We start from the raw sequence: 12,832 nt of genomic DNA on the forward strand, positions 1-12,832 counted from the left end.
ACTTGTTGAAGTTCACTTTTTAAATTTATCATGATAAAAGTGGTCTTTTAAAAGTGTTTTATGTTTATATAAAAAAATAACAATTGTATAGTTTTTTCAGTTCAGTCTGATGATGACGGTTACGATGAAACCCGATCCCGTCCAATAAAATTTATGTGGAAAAAAGTATACAGTTGTTATTTTATTATATTAAATGCAGTTTCACCAAGAAATGTCAGAAAAAAGCGCAGGACTGACCACCTTGCTTTCACGTGATAAATGATCTAGTCGTCAAAAGAAGAAATATTAAATGTGCAGATTTTATCTTGTAATAATGTCTCCTTATATTTAAATGCATATTTATGACGATTTGTTGGAGAAAAGTTGCTCAAATACATAAATCTGCATCAAAATTTTTTTTTTGTATAGTACAAATAATAATTAAAAAAAAACTCGTTTTAATAATAACATAAATAATAGCCTTTTTTCATTCTCAAATATGTTTTTTGTTAGTAGGCTTGGAATCACATCACATTACTTTTTAAACTCCTCATCACCAATCAAAAATAATTGTGTGGGTTATGATTGTACATTGAAAATAAACAAAGTTGCGGTTTGTCATAACGTTGATCCAATAATAATATCGCATTTTCCAGCCAGAAAAATCAAACAGCTAATTGGCTGAAATTCGCGTTTGTTTTCCCACAAAAAGTTGATGACATTGCGTCGGGCAAACGTAAAAAGTGATATAGAAACGTGCTCATTCGATTTTTTACAGTCAGTAAATGGGCAATTCCGCCGCAGTTTTCGCATACTAAATAGTGTAAAACGTAAAACCGTATTCACTGCATCGCACCAGACGAGGTATAATGCTGCAATTCAACTATTTTACTCGTACCATACAACAACTGTGGAAATGTGAATGCCAAATAACGGCGAAATAATATTCTGCTGAGCTAACACCGGATCTCGTTTACGGAATGGAAATTGCCAATTTCATTTCTCTGCCGTTTTTTTAAGATTCAAAAGCATTCAGCTGCTTTATAAAAGATTGCCGAAATTTTCTGTATTTTTTGTACACATTTTTTCGCGTGTAAGAAAAAAACACAAAAGACTCGTTCCAATATTATGTACACAGTACACAGGTATTACATACGAGCTTTTAGAATTACTGAAACCAAACGACCCCAAATTTTTTTATTATATTTTTTTCAATCATTGCAAACGATTAATATTTTTTTTAAATTTTAATCTTTCATTTCAAAGATAAAAAAGTCTAAATCAATATTTCTTGAATGTTTTTCGCAGATACTTTGTGACACAAAAAAGTTGTTAAAACAAAGTTGTTTAATTTTATATATCAATATTGTGTCAAATTTAGCAGTTTAATTCTTTTACTATCAAATCAAGGATTGTTTATGTTGGTATGAGACTATAGTATTTGTTTATTTGTGAAATATTATTTCGGAATATTTCAGTAGAAATTAAGTTGTAATATGACAATGTTTACAATAAAATCCAGGCTGTGTATAATTAATCACTTCTTCAATAGAAACAACTCATTTGATAACCTTTTTTTGAACTCATATATGAATTATAATTGAAACAATATTTCCCAGTATTTTGTTGTTATTTTATTACCGTGTTATTTTTTAAACAAAATATGGTTTTTCTTGAACGTTTTCCGCAGATACTTTGTGGCATATTTTATAAACTTTATAAAATGAAATAACTTTGTTATAACCACTTTTTATTAATACAATTTAACCTGCCGGTTTCAACAAGAACCTTGTCATCATCAGGTTTTATATTTATTAAAATATGGCTGCCTAAGTATAGCATCCACTGTTAAGTCAAGGCGGAATAAACTAGTATAATTATTTTAATTGAAAAAGATAACAATGTACATACTTGCAAGATCGAGAAATAATACACATGCTTAAGGTTTTTTTCTAGATGTATTGAAGTATTTATAAATAGATTTTTTTACTAAATTTGTTACTAAATGCAAACCCAATATAAAATAAAATGTTAAATTTTTCTATATATGTTTATATGTTATGACCGTATTTGGGGATAGATATATTGTACATCTTACATGTAAGTTCAACAAATATGTCTCTCAAAGTTTTTTAATAACAACTGTCTTCTATTGCTGGCTTTGTCGGGCCTCGTTCTACAAACTAGGAACCACAATGAAGGAGCAAACTCCGTCTTATTGCAGGCGCACCGTAAGTACGAGGATTTAGTATTGTTAGTAGTGTTGTACTGTAGTACAGTAGTGTAGGAAAGTGTAGCGTGTAGTACATGCGTTTCACCCTGTCACGTACGTTTCAAGTTCTAAGCTGTCCAGTACACGAAAGTTAACCGAGACTTAACAGTTGTCGCCAAGATTGGATAATTTTACTTATACCAACTTTGAACATTTGTGAAAATTACAATGTGGCTTTATAAATAATATAGCGGCAGCACCAAAGTGGTGTCAATTAATTTATTTATCACCGTTATAGTACAACCTTGTATAAGTTGATTAATCAAATGGCAAGGAAATTATACAAATCACTATTTCTTATACTTCCCCCCATCCGCATTCAATGGTGTATAGAGCATTGCATCCTATCGACGCAGTGTTATGTTAATAGTTAATTGCATGAAGACAAGGTGATCAGTCCTGCGCTTCTTGTATCAATCCAGGATAGTATTAAAAATAGGAAACTGAAAATCATTTATAATATTAAAATTATTTACCAAATAAGACACTGGATTATTCAATCTATGGATGAGATGTCAATTTAAAGATGTCTAAACTTGATATGAAACATCTATCGTGTTCAAACGGCGTAAGCTTAATTGAATTATTCACCAAGTTCTCAACTGATGGCGCTACAATCAGCCATACTTCCAAATGTATCGAAAATTGTACCAGCTTGTGGTTTCGTTTCTGAGACCATTGCATATATACAGGTTTCAAAAATTAATTCAATATGTATGTCCAATTATAGGCAGAATGGTGAACGTTACACAAGTGTATAAAGTGATCGCTTAAATCAGCTAAATGCCAGCCCTGAGATGCTCAGACTTCCATCTTCTTTAAACAATAGATGTTTCACCACTTCACTGCGCAGATGGATGAAATATTCCATATTTAATACTTCGAAATAAAATAAAATAAAATTGTCGCGTGAAATGTTGACAACGTCTTTTCTCAGCGACGGAATATGGAGTTGGGTTCCTCATACTAGCTGGCTGTCGGCTCACTATGAGTCCCGCGATAATTGAAATGTCCGAAGCAAGGAGACTGCGACGGAAGATTTCCTCCGGGGAAAAATCACTTCACTATTACGGAAGAAGTGTTTCTTAAGCCCTTCATACTTTTTAACTCTCCCTCATTCGTTTGTATGAAACGTTTCACTGAGTTCGAAATATTTGGAAGTTACTAAAAGTTGTCTAAAAAAAATAGCCAAAAAAAATAATACAATAAATCAGAATTCCTTATTATTTTAATATTGTTACAAATAAAATCAGTGCTTAACTTCCTTACTTAACATGTACTTTCCCCACAAAATCATAATTATTGATTTAAATGAGATTTTTAAAAAGGTCACTAGAAATGTTTAATATAAAATTTAAGTTTCATTTATTGATTCAGCAGTCACTTTGTTTTAATATACATTAGTTTTTAATTGTATTACTTGGTGAATAACACCTTTTTTTTAATATATTGTGTCAACTCTAAAATTCAGACTAAGCTTCACATACAGTGTTTGAAAATGACGCGGAATGCATCGAAACACCCACCTTTTCAAAACTTTGTTCACGCTACTGCTCTTATGTATATAAAAACAAATTAAGAAACTAGTCGTAAATAAAATAAAACTCATTAAAGTGGTTTATTTAAGTGTTTAATTTTAATAAAAGAAAACACATATTTTTCTCACACGTAAAGAAATGAAGAAAGTATTTTGTTTTTACGTATTTTCGAGTAACAAAACGAGTTTTAATTGTTTAGCTGGAGAAAAACGGTACTTCTAAACCAATAAAATCATTTAAATCCAATAAAACTCTCTTGAATACCGCCACCGAGCGCTGTAAACGAGCGTGCAAAGAAAAAACAACGGGGAAGTAGAGGAAAATGCTAGAAAACATAAATGGTTAAACGGCCGATATTTTACGTAAAAATGTCATGAACACCCGCACTTAACCGATTTCATTGGCTTTATATATTGGATTATATTTGTCGGGTCAAAGCTCCACATATGAACAGTCGACCGTTGGAAAAATGCTTGAAAACATTATATGAATGCGTTGCGGTAATAAAATGAGTAAAAGGAAATAAATATATGGTGATATAAATTAAAAGTACTTTCTAATTTTAACCTAAATATCTGTGTTTTAATAACGGTTTTGCAATTCTTTGTCATATTTTTTAACAAAAGAATAGCCTGCAAGCTTTTTTTAGGGTCTATGAACAGGATTTAAAGAAATAATTTGTAATTTTGTGGGATTTATTTAACTTTACTAATTCCAATTTAACGGCCAAAATTCAAATATTCGATTGTTTTCAAATATTATAATTTCAAAACAATGATGTACTGATATTTTGAACACATTTTCAACTTAAACACCGTAATACATGGTACGATGTACACCTTATCAAAAATTATTCTTTTTTCTTTTTAAGGTACTGAAAAATAAAATTATTTCAGTAATACCAACAAACAGAAAAAATCAAAAATGCAAGATCATTGTACCATCGTTTACCTTCGTTAGAAGTATTTTTTCTTTCCTTCCCTTTGGAGGGGAAAGCTCACAATTTTGTCATAAATATAATAAAACAAGGGCGACAACAGAGTACCGACCCTTACTTTAAGCTTTATGGTAAAGTAGCTGTGATGTACTGATAAATAATAAGCTTAATGAAAAGTATTTACTTTGCTTTTATCCTTCTTAAATCCGCAAAAGAAACATCCCCTGCCAAAAGTTGTAATCTGGAATAATTTCCCGGGAATGGTATTTCAAAAACTAGTTTTATTCTCTCTCTTTTGATATGTTCGTTAGATTTTAGAGTTATTAGCTTATTTTATTGGATTGGAAGTTGGAAGTGTGTATCCTCGTCATCGTTTATATACCAAGAAAATCAAAACTATATTTTAAAACAATTCTTTATCACAATTAGTGTTTTCTATATTTTAACTAGCATTTAATGTGAACACGCCTTTTTAAGCATTTTTTTACACTTCAGTTCCCTAATCTTCATTCAATTCAAACCCTTATCCGCACCCAATGGTGCATAGGGCACTGCATCATACAAACGCAGTGTTATCTTGATCGTTAACACACGAAGGAAAGGTGATCAGCCCTCCACTTCAGGTACCAGTCCAGGGTAATATGGAATAAGTATTAGAGTGAAAAAATCACTTTTATTTATTTGACTCCCCTGGGAATCGAACCCAGGACCTCCAGAACGGTAGCCGAGCGTACTGACCATTACACTACGGAGGCGGACAATCTTCATTAGTAAATATTAATTTCACAAAACCTATAAATCATCAAAATGTTATGATATTGATAGATTTAGCATCAAAATAATCCCAATTTATGTTGTATAATCAAACCAATCCAATTGAATCATTGGCCTGCTTACGTTTCGCATCAAAATGTTTTTCCAAACATACCTTTATTCGGCTTAAGCCAAAATACCTGACTACTTGATTCCCCTTAGGTTTGCGTGGTGCCAGCATAATAGGAGTGAACCCCCTTATCTTCAGACTTTCAGCGGATCGTGGTTGCATTAAGACGCTGAAATAATCTCTTAATACTACCGCTGCGTGTATTCCTTTATATTTGCAGACCTAATCTCAGCCCTTTGTTAAGGTATTCCACCCCCGAGAAGAGGCAATCATAAGCTTTATGCATTATTGAAGTGACCATTCTCAAGGGGGTTTACGTTGTATTATTTTTTGTTCGCGGGTTATTATTTGGGTTTTCATTTTATTCGGATAAGAATATATCTTATCCAGATCATGCTACCTATCGTTGATTGAATCTAACTATCAAATATCGATACTATCAACTAACAGAGTTGGATTTGGAGAAAAATGCAGTCTTATTTATGTTTTAATACTTGCTAAATTTAAAAAAATATTTCCAATATTATTCATATTTAAAGCATTTACTTTGTGGTTAGTCATTTTTACTTATTTATTTTTCTACTAAAATCGCATGTGTTAAACATGTTGTGTAGTTTTAAGTGTGTAAATGGTGGTGAAGGGTGGTATTGTTTGCATGCTGTAATAGTGATTGTCCTGACGAAGAGACGGGTACGTCTCGAAACCGGTAGATATAAAAATCTCGGTGAGTGTTTATATACTAATATTATTAAAATTTTTGTAAAAAAATAAATAAGTAACAAAATATTAATAAAATTTTTGTACATAAATTAAAGGCGTGCTTTTAAAAAATAATTGAATTAAACGACCCCTTTTTGGTTGATTTGAAACATAATAAAGTTATTTTAGATTATAAGTGTAAATAGACCAATATCTAAATTTCATCGTTTTTCAATTTCTTACATAGGTCCTTTTTTTTAAAGAGATATAAATACTGACAAATAATACTTTGGTAAATATCAGTAATTCATTTCGTTTATTGATTCGGCAATCATATATTTTTGGTAATATCTATCCATTTTTAATTTAAGATTTACTTAGTAAATACCACCCAATAGGTTATAAAAAATAGTGGGATTTATCAAGTTAACCTTAAATTTAAAATAAATCAGTTATTCATTTAAGCATATATTTTCTACCGATTATTTTTATTAATAAAGGATGTGTCAATATCCAAATACCATTATTTGTCGACCAAATTCGACTCTTTCAAGTGTTACGTATTCGTATGCATACGTTACTGTTATTATGAACTTACACGAGTATACACTGCTATCAAGATGGTCCGCAGTGCCCGGATTATAGCTCCCAGTGCGCAATGCTTGGCTGGCGATACTGTCATCGCCAGTCAAAGCTAATCTGATTGATGGCCTATAACCTATTAGTCGATAGCAACTTGTCCCCTGTAAGTTGCGAGTGCCATATCTACCAACAAGGAATCCAGGGGAAATAATTCAATAATTGATTTTTCGTTGTTGTTGAAAACTGCAAACTAAAACTGCAAACTAATACAAACTAACAAACGTGTGCGAAATATTATAAAATGATTATTAAAAATAAGTTATTCAGCGGTAACTAAGCAAGTGATTAATGGAATTAGTGCGTAAAGTAAGAATAAAGGTGGGATGTCTGTTGCATATCCGTACTCGGACTTGTTAACATTGAAATGATTGAGTACCATTTTTTAAAAGAAATAACTCCCAAAGCCTTTATTTATGGGTTTGTCTATGTATATGTAGAATAGTAAACACAAGGAAAGTAATTGTGTGAAATATATCATTTAAATTCAGACCAATTGAAAATAAAATATTTCTAGAATTCTTTTTTATGTTAACGGGAATCAAACCCGCGACGCCAGTTTCGCAGTCAAGAGTATACTCAACTACGCCACAGTGCCTGTCAATAAATGAAATAAATTTTGTTGCTGAATATATTTAGTTTCCTCTATATCGTTTGTATTTAAAGAAATCCATTCGTATATTAAAAATCAACTGATTACATTTCGGATAAAACTGCATTGAGCTGAGATGATCCCAAATTCTACTAGCGATGACATGAACAAGACTCACTTTAATGCTAGTGCATCGTCAGTTTAAATTGTCTCCTTGAAGTTATGGTGAACCGAGCAAGATGCTAGAGCACTCCTTAGAGAAATTGCCGTATGGAAACATATCCATATACTAACATATTCCTTATTACATCAGTTTGGAGCTTGGATGCGATGTCGTTTATGATACATTAACAACGTGACACATTCCAAAGTTTCAAAGGTGCTTTATTGAGAGATTGTAATCTAATGTGTCAATTTTAATTTTGTATTAACTACCAAAAATTATGATATTTTTTACCCCATGTTTCTTTATTTAATATGTGACCTAAAATTAAACCCATTTCTTTATTTTTTTATTTGATGTATTACATATTTACAAAACTCTGACTGAGAAAAAAAATGATTTTTCGAGACTTGTATATAAAAAATAAAAAACAAAAACATTTCTACAGTTTAAACAAATTCATATTTATATAGGAGTTAAATTATACTTAAAACTACATGGTGTTTAAATACATAATAAATTACATTATATATTTTACGAATAATTTTTTTGTATAAGATATATATATTTTTTTTAGTAATGCTGAAATTTCATTTGTTACTCTTTTTTATACCTATCTGCTTTTGAAACGGAAGCTTTTTGGTATTCTAAGGACCCTTCTAATTGTAAAATTTTAGTTTTCGAAGGATTAGAAAGTTTTTCTTTAGCGTAGAAGATGGAAGCGGATTTCATAATGATAGTTTCTACTTTTGAAAACAACTGTACTATCTAAAGATACAGTTTATAAACGTGCTTTCAGTTTGTTTTATTATATCTTTAACATGTTAAATATGTACAGTTGCTATAGTAATGAAAAATATTATTTAGTTAACATCGACGTTAAGTGAAGCTTATTTTTAACCAAGTTTTATCAAAATTCCACGTGAAAGTTACCTATTTGGTTTTGCAAATCTACTTATTGAACGCATTTTTATTGTGTCACTTTTTGTGTCTTCATAAATTTTAATAATTGACATGTTTAAGGCCCCCTTTGTCGTGGAAAAGAATATTCAATTTTGCCACAAAGTTTACCTTACATCCCGTTCTACATCCCATTACCGCCACCTCGACGGTTCGATTTATATTTTATGTATTCGCAACATTTTTTAATCGAAAATCTTTCGCCACCCCCTATATATTTCCTCTATATAGCGACGCATAACTCTTCCTACGCGCTGGTGGCATGTAATATCGGAACGGCATAAATACAGGGGGTGTCGAAAAATGACAATGACGCAGCTATATTTATACCCCTCACCCCGCCTACCCTGATCTGCTCAGCCAGGCGTGAGGTTCAGATAAGCCGTGTATCCTGCTTTGGGTCTGCTTAACTGTGTTTTACGAACAACGTCGTCTAAAGTACGCACATGTCGGCGTGTTTTTGTCTGAAAATTCCGAACTTCTGCTGGAACGATTAGCAGAGAACTCCTCCGCTGTCGTATGTCGGGGGATTCGTTGATTGCAGAACGAAGATAATGTCTTTATTATCTATTCTCCTGCTAGTAGTCTACAAAATCCTCGGTATATACTTATTTCAAACATTGACTAAATTATTGCATATTTTTCCCTTGTTTTCATAAATTTAGTCTGCATTTAAACGCAGTCTGCAGTTATTATTATGATTTTTTTTCACCCGGTGAAAGGATGTGTCAGGTCTTATTTTTGTTTAAAAACAAGATAATAATGAAAACGTTTATTAAGTTCACAACGTTTTGAGTGTCCAAATACTTGTTCACAAGTTTGGGTTTTTCCACTTGTTTCTACGTATTATTATCTTAATATAGATGAAGAAGAATATGGAATTCTAAGTATCTTTCAACTTTCATTAACCCCAAATGGTGTATATGGCACTGTATCGAATAAAAATGTTGTTTATTTGATTATATTTATAATGCAAAGTGATCAGTCCTGTATTACAAATATATTAGAAACTATTCCAAGACAAATCCATTCATACAAATTATAATAAACTTGTTCCACTGAAATTATGTAGTATTGCATAAATATATCCAGATAGTATAGTAGTCTTAGTGCTTCTTACCCTTACCCGCATCCAATAGTCCATAGGGCACTAATTCGTACAGAAATAGTAATATATTGATCGTTAAAAACATGAAGGAAAAATGCCTAGCACTTCAGGTACCTGTCCATTGTAAATCAATGGTATTTACTAAGTAAAACATTAATTAAAAATTGATAGATTTTACCACAAAGTGACTGCCGAATCAATTAATGAAATTAAATCAAATAAGTTTATGAGTGAAAAATTCCTTTTTTTATTCTGACTGCTCTCTGAATCTTAACCGGGACCTCCAGCATGGCAGCCAAACACTCTAACCACTACACTACGGAGGCAAACAATTTTATTAAATTAGCTTAATAATAACTTATTTACAATTATGGATCAGAAAAATATGGGTATATGTATGTGAAATATGTCAATTCAGAGGGGAGAACGATTTAAATAACAGTATTTTAAATATTTTATCAAAATAAATTTAAATTAAAATACTTTAATAATATTCAATGATCAGAAAAAAATTGTTTACAAAAAAGAGGGGAATCGAATACGCGGCGAAACATAATCTCACTGAAGTATAAATGTCTCTTTCAATTTTATTCTACCATGTTCTTACTCGATACAATGAAAATGCAATAGATGCTTTTTAATTTGCGCAACAACCAAAGTCGTCTGACCAAAACGTACGTTTTGTACAACTCAGTTTCACTGTAAAGTGCTCGCTATCATAAAACGAATGGTGAAAGTTGGATGCTTCCTTTCATAAAAAATAATAAAAATAATAAAAAAATATTTTCCCTTTGTAAAAGCATACTTTAGTTTTTGATTTTTATATACATTTTTCTTACATTTATGAATTTAATGGTGCTTAGAAAACTGCATTAAAATGGCTTTAAATTCAGTTACAACTTGAAAAGAATGCAATTAGTTTTGGTTTTCAGTGCCAGTCCAGGGTAACATATAAATAATTATTACAGTTTAAGAATGTACCTGTATAATGGGAAAATAAAAGGGTAATTTAATTTAATTTATCTATTTGATAAACTATTAAGTAGTAAAAATATACCGTTTTGATATGATCGCCAAAGCAATGTACTTTTTTATCGATTTATATATTTCAATACCTTGTTACATTTTTTGTCTTTGAAAGTATTGTACATGTAGCATAATCTTTACGATGAGTTGTTTAATTGTTGTTTATGTTTTATATTTTGTATCAGTCATAAATACAATAAATCTTTGTAATAATGCAATATAATAGCAATTTTCATTCCGCCGAGAAACAAACCCGGGGAATGTAAACTCTTTGTACAGTAGCCTAATGTGCTAAATAATTTTAATAAACTGTTATTTTATTATAAAACATTTTAATACTATTTCTTGAATGTTTTTTTTCTGATACTTATAAACATTATAAAATGAAATTAACCACTTTTATATATGGCACTTTTTCTAACTGGTTGCGACAAACACCTTTTTTATGTGGGATAATCTGAAGAATAATTTCTTGATGCGGGATGGTTTGAAGTACATATCCATCCCTAAAGATGACAACGTGCTTGTCGAAACTGGTTGAAAGAAGTACCAAAATTGAATAGTTTTATTTTATAATGTTTAAATATTATTATTTATTATTGATTGTACTTATTAAAAGTTATAAACTAAAAAAATATGAAATGCTGTATGATGAAAACAAATATGGAATGATTTATATGTTCCTGTATAATATTATGTCTTGGAACCTTTTAGCGTCGCGTGTGACTTACACGAGAATACTACAAAATAGATTCACAACTGGGAGCAGCCATAAAACCAAACCAATAAATATTTCCAAAATAGAATCACGCATCTGTCGTCGATTTAAAAACGCCCATAAAATTTTCAAAAAATAAAGTAAAACGTCAAAATATCCCATAAATACGCGTTTGTCACTCCCATCCGCGTATCACTATCCATTTTAGTAACTATAATTCTTATAAAGGTCCATTTTTAACTTATCATAAAATATTATGTGTTATATTGATGGATGGGATCTTTTAACAAAGTGTAGTTATTTTAGTTGGTTGTGTTTTTATTACTGAAGCCTAGATAGTATGGAAAGGAATACAGTTGAAGAACGCATGCGCGTGCCGTGTACCTCCCCCTTCACTTCACACCCCTTAGAGCTCCCTGACCATCAGCCCCACAGCTGGGCCGAGTTCACCCCCGCTCGCGTATACTTCATCCCCTAAATTTAGATTTTATTCAACGCGATGTGGACAAGTTTAATTTTTGTGTAGAATATAATTATAACTTAAAAAAATATGTCATTTAAGTAACTAAATAGTATACATATATAAAGCAAATATGTAAATTGACCATGACACAAATAATGCAAATATAATATGTACATATATATATACCTACTGTCGACAAATTAGCGAATATCATATATGAATATAATATTTTAATCATACTTGTATATTTCTGATTTCGTTATTTGTATAATACTTTCGGTATTTTAACGCTTTGATTATATATTAATGACATTTTATACTAACATATTTTATTTAATTTCATTTATTGATTTGGCAGTCACTTTGTGGTAAAATCTACTCAGTTTTTATTAATGTTTTACCTAGTAAACGCCACTATTTAATTTTTTGTTTAGTATAGATTTCATCTTATGAGCTACTGTACTAGCTTTATCTCGAGATCTGTCGTCTAGGCAAATAGTGGTATTTACTAAGTAAAACATTAATCAATAAAACATTTCATTTATTTAATTTTTACATAATTTAAATTATTCGAATCAATTTATAGTATAAACTATTAACTCCTATCACATTTTTTACCATAAGTTGCTGAATCCATTTTTTCTTAAAATTTCTTTATTTCTTGCATGTGTGATAAAAATGAAATTATTAAATTTTTGTCACATACAAAATATAAGAAATAAATTTTAAAATATTGAATTTTTATTCCTCTTAATTATAAAATTGTTGTTCCGAATGATTGAACTTCTTTGTCACTTGGAATGACGGCCCGCATCAGTATATTGGACCATCTATCAGCATCTCCCGCACAAAACT

The 12,832-nt window shown here is 30.6% G+C and overlaps 2 protein-coding genes across 3 annotated transcripts in view; one reads left to right on the top strand and one right to left on the bottom strand.

The window, feature by feature from the left end:
* Positions 1–12,832, top strand: part of LOC148306554 (uncharacterized) — a 459,678-nt gene that overhangs the window by 291,021 nt on the left and 155,825 nt on the right. The window lies entirely within an intron of this gene.
* LOC148306559 (leukocyte surface antigen CD53-like) overlaps positions 1–12,832 on the bottom strand; it is a 234,979-nt gene that overhangs the window by 9,679 nt on the left and 212,468 nt on the right. The window lies entirely within an intron of this gene.

The sequence above is a fragment of the Brachycentrus maculatus genome, unplaced genomic scaffold (assembly GCF_059751285.1).
Source record: "Brachycentrus maculatus isolate JH-2025_06_01 unplaced genomic scaffold, ASM5975128v1 h1tg000238l, whole genome shotgun sequence".
Taxonomy (NCBI): domain Eukaryota; kingdom Metazoa; phylum Arthropoda; class Insecta; order Trichoptera; family Brachycentridae; genus Brachycentrus; species Brachycentrus maculatus.